Raw genomic sequence first — 20,119 nt, 5'->3', positions numbered from 1 at the left:
CAGTGAGGAGGCCTATGCTGTCCAAGAGAAAAGAAAGCTCACCCATTTCCAAGCATGGCCTGGTATGGCTAACAGAGGGTTCTGGCACAAAGGATGACTTACAGCCTCCATCTAGCCAATCACCGGCACATACTCCCCCTTTTTTAATGGTTTTCTGAGGTCCTCTGATCCCACCATGTCACAGAATGCAGGACTTGTGTCCTCTCAGTCATCTGAAAGAAGGACCCCGGGGACGTGGCATGAACCCCACAACTCTCTGCATGCAGAAACAAAGCCAGGTTCTGAAGGAGCAACTCCAAAAGATGCCTATGCTGAGATTCATACTGTCCACTTCAAAATCAATTGTGTTCTCCCATCCCTGGTAGTTTTCCGTCTGAAAAACTATCACAGTGAGCAAAAATGATTCACAGATCTTTCATTTATGTGGCAAATGAGGAGGTGTTTTTAACAGGGTCATGCACTGACCTAGCCCTACTCCCACTGATATCTATGGCAGAACTCCAATTGACGCCAGCGGGAGTAGAATTAGGGTGGTGGGAAATTATTTTGAAAGTCAGTTGGAAAAAATCTCTGAACCACATCTGCTTTCCCTTTTCTCCCTCTCTTCACACATCCACACCCTTCTCTTGGTCTCACTAGCTGTAGTGAAATGATGCACTAATTGGTTCTGCATGGACAAGACCACATTCAGGGAGATGTGTTGCCATAATCCAGTCTTATTTTAATAATTCTCAGGTCTGAGTGAGCATCTAAATAAAAAAATAAAGCAGCCCTTGACAATTGATGCTTTCTGCAAAAATGAATGAGAGCAGTAAGTAATTTCAATCCAAACTGAGCTCCTAGCTCGTTTACCTTTCCATCTGCATATCTTTTAAATCCTAATTATATGTAATCAACAGTTTAAGCAACATGATTCTTCTTGTAGTTGACAAATTTGTGGGTTCATTTTGCATACTTTCAGAGATGTACATACCACTGAATATATACATTATTTTACCTCAGAGGGTTTTACACCAGGTAATTACAACTTAGCTCAACTAAAAATGCTCTCGAAATAAGTACAGCGTCTTTCAGATCCATGAAGATAATTTAAGAAGCCAGTGGGCATGATTAGGTCAGCCCAAAAATGAAAGCTGGCTGGGAACTAAAAGGAAGGCCACAGATGCATGACTTTATTTTTGGCTGGACTTTCCCAGCAGGGTGTTTCTACATTACAGCAAAACTAATAATCCATCTGGGTGCAGAATGAGACAGATCATCCCTTTTTCAAAGTGACCAGAAAGGCTGTATTATGCGTGCATCATCCACATGTAGCCATCAAAAACAGGGCCTGATTTTTAGGGTTTCTGAGTATCCACCCTTTTAATCCCCTCTGCTCTTTGGGAGGAGCCCAACGCACCAAAGAGGAGATGACTCACCTTGAAGGATCATCTACACTGACAGGGATGGAGACCAAGGCAGACCATTGATGTACCATGCCGCTAGATCTTCCTCATGTCTGTCAGGCAGCAGCAGCTGCTCCTACAGGGTGGGTGAGCCAGAACCAGAGGTGACCCTCGCATTGGCCATGCCCTCACCCATGGTGACCATCTTCTGGGGGCTGAACACAGGGGCAGAGCAAGAGCTGTTAACAGAGTCCATGGGCAGCCTCAGGCATGGTGAGGCAATGGGTTAGGTCCAGGGTCCAGCCAGGGACTCCAGCCAGGAGCTGCCAAGCAGTCCAGAGGTTGCCTACCCAAAACTCATAGTGACATTTTGATTCAGATTTAAAAAGAAAAAAAAAATCTTATTATAATTAACTGGTCAATGCTGAGAATCCATGAAATGAGGTTTCATTTTTTAAGTAACTTTTGAATGCACAGGTTAAAAGATAAACCTCAGACAACTCTCAGGGCATTATCTTGCTGTTTCCAAGCTATTTTTCAAAGGCAGAGGTAAAAGCTCCAACACTGTTTCACTGCTCTTGGCAAACTAATTTTCGTCTTAAGAATCATAATTAACCCTCTGCATTTATGACAATATTTTACATGTTGTAACTGGGGTGAAGACATCGACAGGTCTTCACGGCACTCCTTGCTTCTCAAGTATTGTGATCCTGATTCTACAGGTGAAGAGGCTGAGCATAATTACCTCAGCAGCCAATATAGCTTCAGAGAGTTAATAAGATCCCACCTTGTTAACCACCTATGGGTTTTGTGTACATCAGAATGACAGTACAGTGGGAGAATGTCAGGAAGGACATAAGTCAGGAAGCCAATTATTGTACCATTTTTGTAATATAGACCTCTTCAAAAGACAAGCTTAGCTTTTCACCTACAAAAGGGAATATAATCACAACATTAGATTACCCTGTTAATCACATAAAGTACAAAGTATAAGGTTTGTGAGCTCAGTTCTGTCCTCATACTCTAGACAACTCTTGCTGATTCTTCTCCAATACACTGGGATCTCATCTGGTGTTTAACATTTTTTTAATAAAGCTAAAGAATTCATAAGTGATGAAGCTACATCCTGGCACAATGTACAAAACATGTACCTGCCATAAAATAGTAGTGTAATGAAAATATTCATGTATGTATGTCTGACTATAATATCTGAATAGAATATATGACCATGTTGAAAACAAATGTAGATGATATTTCGTGCATACTTCAGCTCAAATTTCCCTTCAGACAAAACATTTGCTGTTTATGAAGCTTGAAAAATAAAAACTTATGCAGTGGGTGTTATGAAAGTCTGGTTCTCATTTTTATATGTCAGCTTTTCCACATTCATCAATTGTCCAGACTTGTTTCCACTGCAATTCCTTGGAGTATTCTTCCAATTCTGGGCTTGTCTGCACTTCTGATTAATACATATATGACTGAAAAACCTGACTTATTTTTAAGTATCTCAGTTCAGACTGAAGAGCATAACTGTAGGAATCTGAGCTTGAAAAAGATTGGCCTAAAGGCTGAAGCATTTTTGGGTTTGCTTAAGGGAATCAATATGTTCACTATGCAGAAACAGCTGCAGAAAACCTGTCTGATCACTTCAGGAGTGCTGAACCAGTTTTTCCTGGACTGGGCCAAGGAAGGTGACAAAAAGATTTTTGGACCCTTCAAATCTGTGTCACAAATTATACAGTTAATCTATTTAGCACAACAGGTAATTGATTTGAACCTTCCCTTGTGCATGGTCTGTGCACTGGGGCTGCTGCTCATGCCACCCGGTGTAGCACAGCTCGATGCAGAGTCCCCAGCACCTGCCCCACTCACGTGGCAGGGACACTACAGTGGTCACTGGAGATGTGGGGGACAGCCAGAACCAGGTTTACCTGCCACCCCACCTCCCCTTCCCCTCTTCCCTGCCATAGTCTCAGCATCGTTGGAACTCCTAGTGAAACACAGTGGGTAGCAACTGTAGCACCATGGGAAGTAAAAAAATCAAGTCCCTTGCTCCTCTACTACTCAGTCATGCCTAGGTCTGCACATCAGGAAGGTGAAAGCACCAAGGCATTTACTCCTCTGTGAAAGCTTGGAGCTGTGGAATTAAGCAAAGAATAAGCTTGATCCAGTCAGAGCAGTCTCCATGAAAGAAGTTGGTAGATTATAGTGAAAGTGTTTAATATTGCACCTGACAAACCCATAAATTTTTACAACAGGCTATAAAACCAAAGTTCACAGCACCCATCCAATGCAATGGCCATGAGACTGTAGCATACTAAGTGTGCATTATAAAGTAGGAAATACCGCAGCCCTGGTAGTCCTCCAACTGAAAGAGCTTGAGGTAGATTGTCAGACTTCTAGGCTCTTTCCCACAAGAAAATAGCATCTGGTGGGTCAAAAGGAGGCCAGTGTGAGCAAAGTATTACCTACTTTGTTTGGGTCAGCCCTGGCCTGACCTAAGTGCCCAGACTCTGAAACAATGCAATGGGTTCTCCTGTTGCTAATAATTTATATTCACCCGTCCATACCCTTGATTACATCCTGTTTGGACTTGGTTCTATGTATTTATTGCATCAGTGAGTTAAAATGATATTCTGACTAATATCAGTGGTAACAAGTAAGCTGTTCCTACAACTATCACAAAGATGGTGTATGCTTTTGACTGGGGAGAAGGACCCTGAAACCATGTCTCTATGATAAATTATGAAAACCCTTTGTGGTAAATTATAGGTAATATTTTGGGAACACTCTGGATGCTGAGAGGAAATAGCTCACTATCCACCAGAGCAGTAAGCAAGGAGAAAAATAACTATGCACTCAATCTTACTCCTGTTCATCAAGCAGCTTGACTTTTCAATATGAAGTCAGGCATCAGCTAGAGAGCACAGCAGAGTCTGGTTCTCCATGCCGTTTCTGGAGCTGCAGCCAGTTAGTACTGACAATGAACTGTGATGTGTCTGCCTATACGTAACACTGATGTGATAATTTAGGTCTTGCCTGGAGGAATCCCTCATGATCACAGGCTCCCTTTACTAAGCTCTCTACAGGTGCACACTATACGTTAGCCCTTTCCACACAGATCTTCCTTACTAAAAATACACGTATGGCACTTTATTACCTTCCTCCCAAGCAAATATGCTTAACATGGTTACTGTGTTTACTTAACTCATTAACCTCCATGTGTATGCATTCAAATAACCCTGCATGGATAAGGGTCATGTCTATGAATGGTTGACATCCTCTTTAATCCTATTTCAGGGATGATGAAGAATTTGGATGGTGCCTGGGATTTGTGTGATCACACAGTAAAGTGAAAAACTTCATCCTAAAGGACTTACCTGTTATTTTTACACAGGTTTTTCAACATACCAATTTAGCTTAGTTGTTATCCTAAATACATATGTAACACACTTTATCTAAGGCAGAAGGGTAAGAGCCTTAATAGTATTTTCAGTTGTTTTGAAGACCAGTTTTATTTTATACATTTGCAATTCATCATGTCAGTTAGGTAGAGAACCAGAAAAGTCCTCATTTTTATACTTGATTTGTTTATATTACTGGAGTTTATTTTGCCTCTTGTGACCCTGCTCTTTCCCATAGGAGTATCTCCTTCGATTAGTGTGATGGCACTTCCTTGTCTATTTTCCACAAGTGCCTAATCTTTTACCTCTTAATTCTTTTTCTTATCCATCTTTGGCTCACCATCGGTGTGAAAAAAATACAGTACTTGCATGATATCAGTTTGAGCTACAGTTTTCTCTCATGAACAGTGCGTCCCTCACATCTGGGTGCAGGTGCTCCCAACACTCCTTCAGTGACACCCTAACACTACAGTTCTGTTTCTCAGTTTTGTGTTTCTTTCATGGCCACTCACACCACCACCACAACCACTCTGATATCAACAGATCAAATGGGGCAACAGCTGGCTTTTTCCAGGGAGTAATTTATTCTGATAAGAAAAATGATGGCTGTAAACAGAAAGGCTGTCCCACCCTCAGCAGCTGCTGTTTCAGTTCATTTAAACAAGGGCTAGTTCCTTTTTACTTTCTTTCAGAAGTGATCTTCACTTCAACAAGCTTGGTTTTTTTCACTTCCCTCTTAGTCTATGTCCTTGTGGTTCAACCAGGAATCCATAAATCTTTATTACCTCAGGCACTTCTCCTTCTGCTTTCACCAAGTGTTTATTTGTATGATAATAGTTCAATACCTTAAATCACTGCTAGGTCATTTATCATAATAAATGGCGGTTCTTTAATGTTATGTCCCTGTTCTCCCATCTTATCTGCAGGGTTTTTTTGTACAGATTTTAATCTCTTAGATATTGCTGCAAGAATTTCCAAGAGGAATTGGTTATTTTAGTGCTTTTTAACTCAAAGAGGGTTCAATATAGAGGTTTACAACAGGCTATAGGACAGCTCTACCATTATGCTACATCAGGCTGTATGAAAAACAGTTTAAAACACAGAAGTGCTGCAGCAAGGCTGCAGCTTCCCCCTGTCTCCTACCTACGGAGGAAGACAGTGTGACCAAGAAAGTCTTATGAATGATCTGTATCATATTCTCACTTCCACAGACAGTATCCACAAGAGCATCCTGGCTTACCAGGTATTGTCAGTAACTGTCAGGGACAGGCAGAGAACAATAAGAGATCCTTCCTAAAACTAACCAAGATTACTGAACATGTCTCTCTTGCTTCCTCATTCGAAATATTTGATGAGGAATTTCCTTGTCTGGGACCATGAAGAGTGATGCTCCTCTGAACACAAGGGAATGGCACAGGGAGAAGATTATTAGGAAACATGGGAAGTTCATGATCATTTGGAAAAAACACAGCAACAACCTACTCACAGCAGGATCTAACAAAATGCTTTTTTTCCCTTCTCCTTCCTCCACATTTGCAGCCACTGCATCTAACAGCTCCCTCCCTGCCCACCAGTGCAAGCATCTCACAGACAAATATGCCTCTGTCACATCCCTATCCACTGAATCTTCTCACAGTTTGTCATCAGTGGTGGCACTTTCCCAGACCCTGAGAGGCAGAGCTGTGCTTAGTCTCTGGAGAGTCTCCCTGGTCCTAGTCTTCAACTCCACTTCTAAATTCAGCTGTGGATGCTTCAGCTTAACAAGTGATGTTCGTAAGAAGAGGTTGTTAAGGGCTGATGCAGCACTGCTGACAATCTCTGCCATTCTGTGGTTTCCACTTGTCCCCAAAGATCTTGTCTATACCAGCACCGAAAGATACTGCTGAGGTGACATCTGCTCAGAAAAGAACCTTGCCCTGTCTGCAGTCATCCAGACTGTGACGGCAAAGCTCATCTGTGGGATTTGTCCTCTTTCATAGCCAAACATATGAGCCTGGTGAGCCACCACTGGAAAGGACCAGCGTGAGAATCAAAATGGAAAACCGGGGAGTACAGTCATGAGCCACAGCCTGCCAGGACAGCAGAGCTATTCAACCTCTCCCGCAGACACAGGCTTTGGGGGAGGAAGGGAGGGGAGGATGGAGGGACACGGAAATCCTCCAAGAAAGCACTCAACCTTAGCAGTGGCACCTTCTCGCTCTTACCTGAGACCCTTTTTTCCTCCACTGGGCTTTGAAAGCCAGTTGGTTCAGCACTAAGGTTCCAGTTGGCTCCATGTGCATTGCGACAGGAACTCTGGAGAGTATCTGTAAATGCATTTCTTTGGTCCTTACCTGTATTTCTGCTCACTCCCCAGATGGGACAGAGATCTCCCTCCCCTCAGGAGCTGCAGGCCACAGGGCTTACCTATTTGCATGCTTTTTCTTCACTTTAACATGAGAGTTTGTTTGCCATATAATAAAGATGGAGTTGACTAAAGCATGTTTGGACCTGGACTAGTACGTCATTGCAACCCCTTGGAACTGGCAGCATTAGACAATCCTCCACACCCCAGGTGGATCTTCTCTTATTGGCCTAATTATACCTACCTTGCTATCCAGTGCACTGGCACGAAATCATAAATGTGTTTATGGGCTTACATGCTGATGAGCTGCATAACTGAATTAGACACTGCTCCTTACAGGACAGATTTTTCTTTGGTGAACAGTGGTGGCTGTTCCTGCTGCTAGCACAGAAAGCAGAACATGGTGGTCCTCCTGCTCTGCTGCAGTGAGGGATGTCAAGCAGGTAATAGCACTGATTTCACTTGCATGCTGTGTGAGGAGGGACCATTTTAACAGCTGCATTCCACCCTCTCCTGCAAGAAGGATTTTATCTTGAAAAGTCAGTAGGTTTTCAAGATGTTAAAGCCCTAATTTCAGCTCTGTGGCATATGAAAGGGAGCAGATGGGCACCCCTTTTAGATACTTCCAAGCACCTAAAAAAACCTCACCTACTGCTTGTTGGCAAATGTCAACATGGTTAACCAGCAACCTGTAAATATTCACACTCCAGGGTCCAGGAAGAGCCCTCATGTCTGCATATGGCTTCTGTGTCTTCCTAGAAGCTTCAGAAATAAATGAAAGATCAACTCTACCGGATGTAAAAAAGTAGCACTGTCCTCAGATGGCTGGAGGGAATGAGACATACAGCCGTGGTGGGTCTGAGGCTGCTTCCCAGCTGATCATTCATGGAGGGTGTACAATGGAGAAATAATCACCACCAAGGAGCACACATCAGGTTTCCTGTGCACAGGACTAGCAACCATCAGCTCTGGGTCATAAGGGACATTTGTCTTTGCCTCTGCCTTCACTGAGGCAAGGCAGGGGGACAATTGCCTTCTGGAAGGAAGGAGCTTGGCAGAAGGGCCACCAGCCTCCTTCCCTCTCCTTCCAGCAGAGTCCTTGTCATGCAGAGAAATACTAACAGGGACAACATCTCCTGAGACTCAACCCCCTCAGTAAACATCTCCAAAGGGCCAAAACAGCTGTTAAGCTCTTTCGTGGGTTAAGGGCCTGAGGACAATGCTGCTCCTCATCCTTCCCTGAGCAGCTACACCATATAGCCACATGGTTTAGCAACTGGATCTGTTATTTTCTTTAAAAGGGTAGAGGAAGCTAACCAGCATATATCAGTTGTAAAAGGTTCATGTATCAGTTGTCAAAGGCTTATGTTTCAAGATCTAGAGATGCTGTGGTAGAAGTCCAGCCTTGAGAGACACAAGGGAAAGGGACTCATTACATGAAAACTGAAGTATTTCAAGAGACTGGGAGTTACAAGTGCCAACACTTTTCTCTGTCACTCAATATTTGGATTCTCAGCAGTGATTTCAAGGTGAAAATATCTGAGGCCTATTACTTATTTCCTGAACAACTAATATCTCTTTATAAACACTATTATTCAACACTGTTCCCATACATGAATACCCAGTAAAGTCTGGAATGCAAAGAACTGTGTCCACCTGAATAAGCACTGACATTTATGTGTAGAGAAGTCTCTAAAAATCCCAAGCCAGGGGTTTCTAGAAACAGAGAAAGGAATGCAACCACTAAAACAGGAGTGTCAAACTAATTTTAAATATAACTACTTCTACATTTATACAGTCCTAAAAGTACATTCAGCCCTTTGAAGGCAACCACAAGGTTGATGTGGCCCCCAGTGAAAATGAATTGGACATCCCTGCACTAAAAGTAAAGAAGGTGCAAGTGTTCTTCCCAAAATCTCAAAATGCTTAAATTTGCTCTCTATTGATTTATCCACACTGCTTATAAAGATAAAAGATAATGAGACATTTTCTACAAGAGATATTTTAAATAAAATTTTAAAAATCTATCATTCTTCTCTCCTATATCTTTCTGACATAAATATTACATTTGTAAATCTAGATTGCAATAAAATCCTCTCCTAATTTATAGGACTGAGTCCCCAGAAGACACTGTTGCCTGTGAAGTTCTGCCAACTATCCATCTAAGCCTGGCACACTGAGCATTTGACACTACTTCTTGTGGATTGCTCCATTCCTAAATGAGTTTTAAAGTGTTGTGCCTCTGGTGTTTTTTCATGAGCTTTCCTCAGGCACAGCTTCCACAGAGTTTTATTATTAAAAAAAAAAAGCCGGCTTACATAGAGGCAATTTACCAGCCTCTAAAGAGAGGCATTTCCCATAACATCCTGCCCTATTTAACCATCCTCTTTATCACCTTGATATTGAAAGCAAACAGAGAAATGTACGATGGGAATAATTTTTAACAAGCTGCCCTTACCAGTAAGTGGGTTTGACTCAAACTCACAACTCTTCAGTGCTTGCACTACTGGCAAGCCTGGAATCTGAATCATGAGACCAATAAATAGTGTAAGATGATTCCCAGATCCAAAGACTCAGGACAGGCTTTGGGAATGAGAACTACCACAAGCAATGTATAAATTCTGCACTCCACCTTTCACGGAAGACAGGCTAGTTCCTAGCTTCCCTTGCTCATTTCAACTTTATGGCATTTAAACATCCTTTTAAAAATTACACAGTTCTTGCTGTTAAATTATGAATAAATAATATGACTTTTCCTGCCCTTTAAGAAATTTTCCCTGTATATAACTTGCTTAGAAGAGCAATGACTTCTTATGGAAAAAAATGTACTGAGAATTTATAGTCAATTTGATTCCGATCATTACCTACAAATGTCCTTTGATGTGAGTGTTTCCTATATAATACTTTCCCATTAGTTCAGCCAAGGATCCAAGTATCCTGGCTGATTAAGCTACTTACAATTTCACATCTGATTTTTTCTTTTTCTTCTTCTTCCTTGTCATACATCTCAACTTTACACTATCAGTGTCTAGTCCCTAATCAGTATGCTGAATAACATTCACTGAAAGCCTAGTGTCCACTTACACAGCTGCAGACTCATCCCCATTCCTCTGTGGACCTCCCAGCTCACCTGAACTGCAGTCTTTTGGTAACTAGATGCTTCCTAACTTTCAAAGACCTTTTCTTCAGACAGCATATCTCCAACCTCTCAAAACATCCTGAATGATGCTGCCTGATATGTCCCTCTGAAAAGCAGAAAAAGCAACATTTTTCACATTATTCCCCCAGCTGTTTATTGAGTTGAAAGAGATGGAAAGGAATCTTGGAAAGCTCTACAGTTAGATTTTCCCCATGTGTTTTCTGTTCCCACTTTAATGGAGTTACCTCAGAAACTTACTGGCAGTAATAAATGTGATTTTAAGCCCGGAGTGAGGCTGACCTGCATGAGAGTGGAGGTGGGGCAGATAATCTTCTATTAATACATCACATCTAACTGATAAAAATTGGGGGGGGGGAGCGGAGGGAGGAGAAGGGAAAGGGAAAGGGAAAGGGAAAGGGAAAGGGAAAGGGAAAGGGAAAGGGAAAGGAAAGGGAAGGGAAGGGAAGGGAAGGGAAGGGAAGGGAAGGGAAGATATAACATGCATTAAGGACCATGTTGTAAGGAAAGTGTTAGATGTGACCCGAAGTACCAGCTCACATAGATAGATTATGTCAAAAATATCTTTTTTATGACTTTATTAATTGTGATTAATCGAGACCTTTTTCACACTGGCTAAGCCTTCTGCCTACAGTGTGCATGGCAAAAGAGGCACACGGGCCACTTAAAATGCTGCCAGCCCAGGGCCAGGAGCTGGGGTCCAGGGTGTCCTGCAACATGCAGTGACCTGAGTGAGTTCACACTGAGCAGGAGGTGGGAGCTCAGGCCTTGCACAGAAGCAAGCTACAATATTATACCTCCAGCAGCCAAGAGTGGAATCTTTTTTTTGTGGAAGACATAATCTCCAGAGTTCTGAGTTCCTATGCATACACATAACCACTAATATTGGAAAAAAATATAGTCCCTTATACCACCTTAAAACCTTTTAAAACAGCTTTATGTCTGTCAAATACAGGGCGAATACATCATGTGTAAGACAAACAAGGAACATAAGGTTGATTGTCAAGTTATTATAATCCAGACTCTATTTTCTAACCTCTTACTTCTTCAGGAATGAACATCATAGTGTTATTCATGTCCATTTTTTCCCCACTGAAGCCAATAGCAGCAAAACTCCCACTGATTTCAGCTGAAAGGACCCTGCACTCACATGGCTGATGAGTAAAGCTACACTGCTAGTCTCAAACATGGAGCATTATCAACTCTCACATCTCTGCCACAAATCGCAGTATATTTAGGAAAGAAAGCTAAAGCTCTAACATTTGCATGATCAGAAGAGGAGTTCAGCTTTTGTTAAAAAAAAAAAGGAAACAGAAAAGTAAGTTTGGCTTTCCAGGTTGCAGAGGAAAGCTTGAAAACATGAAGCACCAAACACGGTGACAAAAGTCTTTAAATTTCTTTCATGTGTCTTGATTTTTAGCTCAGTCTCATTAAGAGACCATGCGTAGAACTACAAAGCTCTGTCCTTAATGAATATGCATGTGGCAGACACTCAGTGAATAGTTTTCCCATTAAAAAGCAGATTTTGGAAGTGTAACAAGAGCACCCTAATCACTGCTACCCAATTCAGCTTATGCACAGTGGCCAAACACCCCAGCATGACTGAAAACCCAGGCAGACCTTAGGAAGGGTTGAATGTTAGCAGCAATTAGAAAATGTATCTGGATACAGTCTGTCTGTGTTCATTATATACCAATGATATTAATTCCCTAAGATCCCACTGCCTTATAAAATATTGAACACTTAAGGGTAGGAAAACTGTTCCTATTAACATTTTTGTCCAGTTTGATTTTTACTGCCTTTTTATGATAGTTCTCTTTAGACCACTTTGGCAGTAAATATCCTCCCAAAGACTTTTTATACTGCCACTGGAAGTGTAAAGAAGTCTGGCTGTAAATGAAAATCAGGTCCAGTGAGTCCAAACAGACATGCAAAAAAGAAACCAAATACTTTTAAGGTTTAATCACCTTTAGCATAAATCTAGCCCATACAGGAACAATAACAGCATGTTTCCAGCCATCTAACACTGGATTGTTTTTCCAATTGTCCCCTTTAATTAGCCTTTCTGTCCCCTGGTGCTCTTGGTTTATTACTTCAGTTGTAAACAGGACATTATTCAAGACTGTTTCAGGCTAATTGCACTACAAATATTGAGAGTCTGGCTGTTAAGTGGTCATAAATGAGTCTTTGTAACTACTGGACGGTATGTAAAAATAATGAAATGCAATTCTTGCATGTAAATACAAGTGACTAGTGTAATATTTTGTAATCATGACTATTCAATTGAAATTTAGGTCCAACATTTCTGTATTTCTGATGGTATTGCCATATTTATAGCAACTGGCCTTTGAAAGTCAATTCTGTTTTTATTCCTCCACAAGGAATTCTCTGTTAGATTTAACCCCAGGTACACAAGCTGAATGCACCTAGACAACCTGTTGCCTTGAGAAACTCAGTTTTATCTCCTCAGCATAAACGTCTTACTTGGATGAACCTGGGTCTCAAAGATACTGACCACCCACAGAAGCTGCGAGCTCTGCTGGTACTTAGCATCTCTGACAAGGGATAAAGCTCCACTCTGCTGTAGAGAGACCTCCTGGCCTTCTGCCAGAGCTAAACTTGGTTAAGAGACAGTACTCCAGAGAACTTCTTCAGTAAGTTCTGGAGCAGGGTAAGGAAGACCTCCCGAGCCTGAACTAATCCGGTGTGTTCTGGGATAGTCAAACATGTTGGCATGGTGCAGGCACGGCCAGGTTTGCTCAACCCAGCTCCATCAGCTTTCATCTCACCATTCTTTGCAATGCTGTTGTATGGCAAACATAGGCTATGCTTTTTCTTAGAAGTATTCAGTGTAGGATAGACAGACAGCTGTGTCACAGATGTCTTAGGCAGCAAAATAAATAGCCAGAGCCACAGACTAATGAGGATTCTGTGTTTTACAAAGCTCACTAGCATGTGCTCCAGTGGAAAATGTAAATGCCAGCACTGTGATAACACAAGCAGTCGAATACACATTCCAGTAACTGTCGCTAGTGAAAATTTTCTTCATGTGACCCTGCCTTAGAATAGATTAGTTGACAACTAATTATGTAGCGACAACTCTTGAGTTCATATAATCCCTGTCAAATTGCACCAAATGCGGGGAGAGGACCACAAGTCATTATACAAACAAACAATTTAACATGTTGTTCTGTTGTATTTAACCCAATGCTGTTGCAAGCAGAATATTTCACTGAGTAAACCCAAGTATTTTAAACTAGAAACACAATCGCATGAAGGGCTGCACAAATCCCCAAAATAAACATTTCTATTAGAGTCTTCATTTGTGAAAGGACTTGTTATAATGCTGACTAATTGGTTCGTAAATTTTGCTGTGTATTCTTTTTCTTATCTCACCTACATTTTGTTGGCAAAATCCAAACAAACATTAAGCTCCCAATGTAATCAACTAGTTGCTACAAGAAGCTGTGACCCTTTAAACTCCATAATCCTTAGGGGTGTAGCAAACTCTTCTGTTGCATAAGACCTCTTTTTTAATTAGAATTATATTGAATGGACTAAAAATCCTGATCTCAGCTTCCAGTTACTATTCCCATGGAAAAGAATATGGCCCATTCCCACTGCCTAGAGGAGGAGATTTTTTGCCTAGCACCTGGCCAAAGATTTGATATCCAACAGGGTGCAAAGTTAAGCCCATTCCCACAAGCTACTACAAAGTGAACTGAAGTGTGCTTATGAAGCCCAAAGTGCATGTGTTACATTTCTTTTGGGACTTCTTAAACAATCAATGAGCAATTCTTCAGACAGCTATCGCCACAAACCCTTCTGAAAGCAGAAATTGTCACAGAGAGAGACGAAGCATCAGATCATTACAGTTTCCTGACTTGCATGATTTTCCACAGGAGTAAAATGAAACACCTCTAATCATCTGGGTCCAAGTGATCTGATTGCACAAGGAGGCTTTGTCAGGAGTGGGATTTGTGGCCACTCCTCTCCAGTTCCAAGCTAATGGCATAACCCACTGGACTGTCTTTCCTTACCCAGAGCATGCCATTGAATTCAAGCTTTGGTATTGCTGTGGCAAGTACAGTTAATAACTCTAAAATAAATTAATAAAGAACAGGATCTCCTGCAGAGTTCTCGTCTCTAATTAAGTGGTGGGAGGGAAGCATGTAGTGCAATAAGAAATAATTGAAACAAAGAACCTTTCTTTTTTATCAAGCTATTTAGCATTTTGGCATCCTTCCAAATACATTTCCTATAATTGGAAACATTAAATTGCCTGATTTAAATCTGCAGCCCCCTTTCAAACACACGGTCACATTGAAGGATATGGCATTGTTCATGAGTCAGGCTCTAACAGGAGAACAAATTGTGAGGATATGACACTATTATGTTCTACTGAAAGAGCTAGGTGAGGGATTTTTGCAGAGAGTAGTTGGTTTCCTGAAAAATATTATTTCAGGGATACCCCTACGTAATGCAAAACAAAACAAACAAACAAAAAAAGACAATGAGAAGAACTGGGAAAAAAATCTGAACAATTTATCTTGACCTATTCATTTCAAAAGTGCAAAAACATGTAATATTTTATAGAGACTAGGAAAAGTACTCTCTGTTCCACCCTTTAACCTCCAAGACTAAACACTGTGCAAAATAAAATTAAAAGAATGAAAAAAATACGTTGGTCCTGCCTGGGTGATTTCCCTTTTCTTCAATTTCAGTTCCCCAAGAAAACTAAACATATTTTGTTTCAGATAAATACAAAATGTTTTTCTCAGGCAAACAAAAAGTCCATTACTGCACAGGTCTAAACCAGATACTCGTAAGAAACCTTTCTACTAATTCTCCAGGTGCAGTAATGTGCTGAAAGTTTTTTGTGTAAGCATGGTGCTGTTGTATAGGATGGGATGCCTCCAGCATCCATTCAGTCACTGACTTCTCTATCTGTATTATGTGCCTTATTCCTTTGACTCATATTCTAAAGTTTGTGTCATATACCATAATTCCTTTGGCTCTCTGTTCTACTAGAGGAAATAGCATCAGCAAACTTTGACTTCCCAACCAATTTCACCTCTCTACTTGCTCATGTACTGATTAGTAGCACAAGTTCACGGAACGGAGCACGATCAGATATGCCATTGCCATGAGACGTGGGGGAAAATGTCCTAGAAAGAGATGAAGTGGAGGGGGACAGGAGTCAAAGCTGTAAAAGAAAGATGCTGAGGAGTAACAGAGACAGGCTATAAATGCAGCCACATGAAGAGCAAAAAGTCAGCGAAGTGTTTGTAAGTAAATATGGAAAGAGTGGGAAGAGTAAAGACAGAAGCAGCAAGAAGAAAGGCATGCACCTTTTCAGACAGATGGCCACAGCTTTGGCTAGTGAAACTTCAAGATGGATTTGCCCTGCACTGAAAGGGGAGACCCAGCAGAGAAACATACAGTCACCATTTCTCTAGAATATCCCCGCAGTTATGGCCTCCCCAGCACATCTCAAGTGATGCTTATTTGATGAAATTGTTGCCAGAAAATGAAGAAGTCTTGCTGTGAATGTGCACAGTGAGAAGCTGTTTTTGTAGCTAATTCATGGACCACATTGAGGAGAATTACACTGTTTGTCCTAAAGTTTGGGTTTAGTGGTTATGAAATGTTGCTACATTTTAACACTGTCAAGTCACCTAAAAGCATCTTTTAATGATTACTTATCATATCTCAAACAACAAATAGAAGAAGTCCCAATACCTCCTATATTTCTTATGAGATGGGGAAGCACTCCAAGAAAGAGGTCTGTGAAGGAAGCACTGAGAGAAGAGATATGGCCTTCTTTACCTAAGCAAGTTAGGCCAGATGTGGGTCTGGGTATAAATTAAATATGAAATAAAGAAAATTTGACTATTTTCCTACAGAAAATCTTTGCAAGCTGAAGTCTCTGCCATAAAAAAATAAAATAAAATAAAAATACTGTTGTCTTGGGAAAGGAGGAAGAAAGTTGCTTTGTGGTTGTACTCATTAATCAGCCTCAGGGATTACTCTCTCCAAGACCTATTATGCTTCCTTTTACACATAAATTTGTTTTCAGAAAGGGATTTTCATTTCAAAACTGACATTGAGTAGCATTACTTGCTCAAAATATTAATATTTTTTAAGTAGTCCCTTGAGTAAGGACATCGAGAATGTGTTGCTTTGGATCTCAGAAGTCAGGTCTGTAGTATGACTTTGCTTCTCTAATGCTTTTCTGCAGAGATTCATTATCTGAATTTTCTTCTGAGTGAGCAAAAAAACGTTATAATTCTTCAGAACTACAAAACTCAGGAGGACCAGAGCCTGGGTATCTCAGGAGATAGCTAATTGCTCACTAAGCTTTTCACCTCTAACTCTGATTATCGGCCGGTAGAGATCATAAAAACCCAGTAATACCTTAACTAATTCTTTCTCTCTTAGCCCTTCATCTCATCAAAAAGAGCTGGCTGGTATGCTCCTTTGTCACTTCTCAGCATCTCAGATCCAGCTTCTGAGGTCTCCTTCACTCACGTACCAGCTGTTCCACGCTGGTACCTTGAAGAGGGGACGCTGTCTTGGTGGGTAAGGGGCACTGCTTGAAGACCTGCTGCCCCTGAGAGCCCCTGTCCGTTCCAGCTGGGCTCATGACTGATTCTGGGAAGAAACATTAAAAACATTCACACCACCACAACATGCAGCTACTGGGTAATTGCTAATCCATTAAGCATTTTGTTACAATCAAAAATACCACTACCTAGGGATACAGCTATGGAGTTTGTAAGAGCTGGACTCCCCACCTCAGAGCAAGGGCATAGCCAGGTAGCCTGCTTCCCTGTGAGATTTTTAATATGCCACCATAGAGTTTCTGCAATATTTAGAAACAACAGTTATGAAACTGCATGGTCTACAGCTGAAGAAGAAAAGGTGCTTTATTTACTGTTATCCTTGCTTTCATCTTCCTACGTTGTTTTAAAATAAAAAGTGTACAAGAGGACATATGTCAGAGACAGTTTTTCCTAAAATGGACCCACAATGCCCACACTTGTGAGATTCTCTGAATTTCAAAGAGCAACCTCAAAGGACACAAGCAAGAAAAGATGAAATAGTCAAATGGTTAAGACATAAATGTTTATAGTTCAAGTCCATATTTACATGTACATAGTAAGATATTTCAAATTGTGAGACATATTATCAGCTGAGAAAAAAAAAGAGAGAATGACTGTGGGAATTATTTGGAAAGTGTAATTTTTTTCTATTCAAAGTTCATGAGAAAGAGAAGCCATTGGGCTTGAGAAGACTCTTAAGAACATCTTTAACAGTTCTGTTTTAAAAAATAATATGTTCTTCATATATGTGCTTCACCTTGTCACTTCTGTATGGCAGTATTTTCCTGCATTCACTTTTAGACAAATACATGTTGTTTCCTAAGGTAATCACACCCATGCAAAGGAAAAGCAATTTAGAATCTGTGCTTAAATGTATGTCAGAGGAATATTTAGAGTTGCATCTATGACTAACTAAGCAAACAACTTGCTCCACTTGTCCAGGGCATCATTAATGATCTGGGGGTGTGGGAGTGGTAGAACAAGCATGGTGCTGCAGCTGCAGTGGGAGGACTGTGCTCAATTGTGGCTTATCTCAAGCATTACATCAACTCTGAGCTCCAAGCAGGGCTACAGCAGGGGCCGTGGAAGATGTCACTGGTAGGAGTTCCTTTAAAACAGGGCAGGCAGGTGCAAAATGCACCTGTAACTGTACATTCCAGCCTTTCAAATGCTAGCAAGTTGAAGATTAAATTGTGGGTTTGGCTTAGGTCTATAGGGAAAAACAAAAAACCAACCAACCAAACAAACAAACAAGAAAAAAAACACAAAACAAAACAAACAAAACAAACAAAAAATAGAGCAAAAACTGACCTTGACTTAAAGCCTTAAATAAAAATTCCTTATATCTAGAAAAAACAGAATGACTGTTTTTCTACTTTCCCTACATAAGCCTGTTTTCTTTAACCATTCCTAAATACGACACCTCAGGAACACTATTAGAATTTTCTGCTAGAAATTATAATGAAATATATGACCTCTGCCTCTAACAGAGGTTATTCTGATGCTTAGTCTGGATACCAGAATATAGGTAAATGTCAATGCCAGGAATTGTTTCATTTGTTCATTTCAAACCCATCATTTGTCATCTTTCATCTTCTGTTTTAAGCCCATGCAGCTAAAAATACCCAAACACAAATAAACACAATTACTGAAGCAAGAAAAGCAGTTAATTTTTAGAGCAGAAAAATCTAGCCAATAAAGCATAAGTCATTCTGCAACTTCCACTGAAATACACTAATTCTATGATAGTAACTACATTGTCACCTATGTATCAGTGCATCAAAGTTAAATCATCATCCTGTGATTCAGAAGTTTATTTAACCCTGGAGACTGATGCTGCCAAAGGGGAATAGACATTATCCCCTTTAACAAAAACTTAATCAGATTTACTTTTTGAGACATCTCATTTATTATTTAATTAGATTAGGATCAGCTGCTCTGAAATAGAAATAAACAATTTCAAGGGTTAGTCTGCTTGATACTTTTCCTCAATTATACAATTATGTTTTGTTGACAATGGGTGATATTAAATGTCAATATTAGTAGCTTCATTATTCAGAAAATCATGCATGAATGCCACCTTGACTGCTGGCACCTGAATATGAGTTTAAGTTGAAAAACTATGGTCACTTGTTAGTGCTGTTTGGAGGTGTGCCAAATCATAAAATGCTCCCTTTGTTTCTAGTTGCTATTCTGCATTAAAAACAACTAGAAAATGAGTGAAAACTCAAGTACTTCTCAATCTATAAGCTGCTGGCATTTGGAGGGATGCCTCTTTCACTGTGTATTTTGGAAGCTGGGAACATAACCACCAAGCATATACCAGTTAACTCAATTACTCAGCTGAACAAAGGTACTTTCTTATGACAATTTGCTTCCTTCTGATTTTACTTAGATAGGTTAACCACTCTGAAAACGTCTTTGCATACACAGATGAGATGGGTTTTTCAAGGTTTACGAGTGAAACAGAGCAGTGCTTTCAATAAAAATGATATATTTTCAAACAGTGAATAATGCTTAATGTATTTGCCTGTTCAGCAGAACTGTGGCTTATAAGAAAACATTTTGTCAAGGTGGTTGTGAGGGGGAGAAATTAAAAGGTCCATTTCTCTCTAAAAGCAACCTCTGCTGGGTTTACTGCTGGCTCCAGATGAGAAATGCCTCTGTGGTGTACACATACATGGGTGAAAGAAGGTGTCAAGTCCCTTGTTCAGCTGTTGGCATCATGTCATTAATGGAGTACAACACTTTCTCTAGTTGACAAAAAGGTTTCTTCTTCTATATTTGGAAAGTTAAGACTTAAGCTCAGATCTTCTCAGCTCACTTCTATGAAAAGCATGCTTTACTCCCACAGCAAGCTCTGGGGTAATGTTCCTTCCATTGCCAAGAAAGAGAGAAAGAAAGCAAGAAAGTAAGGAAGGCAGAAAGCAAAGGAGAATGTAAAGAAGAAAAGCATTACAGCCTTTTTGTAGAATTTCACAAATGTTTTGGAAGGTGTAATACGTACAATATGTGCAGCTGCTGGCAGTCATCATACTGCTTAGTACAGGCCAAATCAGCTTAGAAAGTGATTGTGTAGACACTACAGCAGGAACAGCACAAGCTCTACTTATTTGATGTTCCTGGCCTTTTGTTTTGTTTCTTAAGGAATACAAAAGGCACAGTTCACTTTTAGAGTGTGCCTTCATATTAAATTCATTTCAGAAGATTAAAGACATTGATGA

This window comes from Nesoenas mayeri, assembly GCF_963082525.1.
Source record: "Nesoenas mayeri genome assembly, chromosome: 3".
NCBI classification, from domain to species: domain Eukaryota; kingdom Metazoa; phylum Chordata; class Aves; order Columbiformes; family Columbidae; genus Nesoenas; species Nesoenas mayeri.
The sequence above is the reverse complement of the archived record's forward strand: the minus strand, read 5'-3'. Positions refer to the sequence as shown.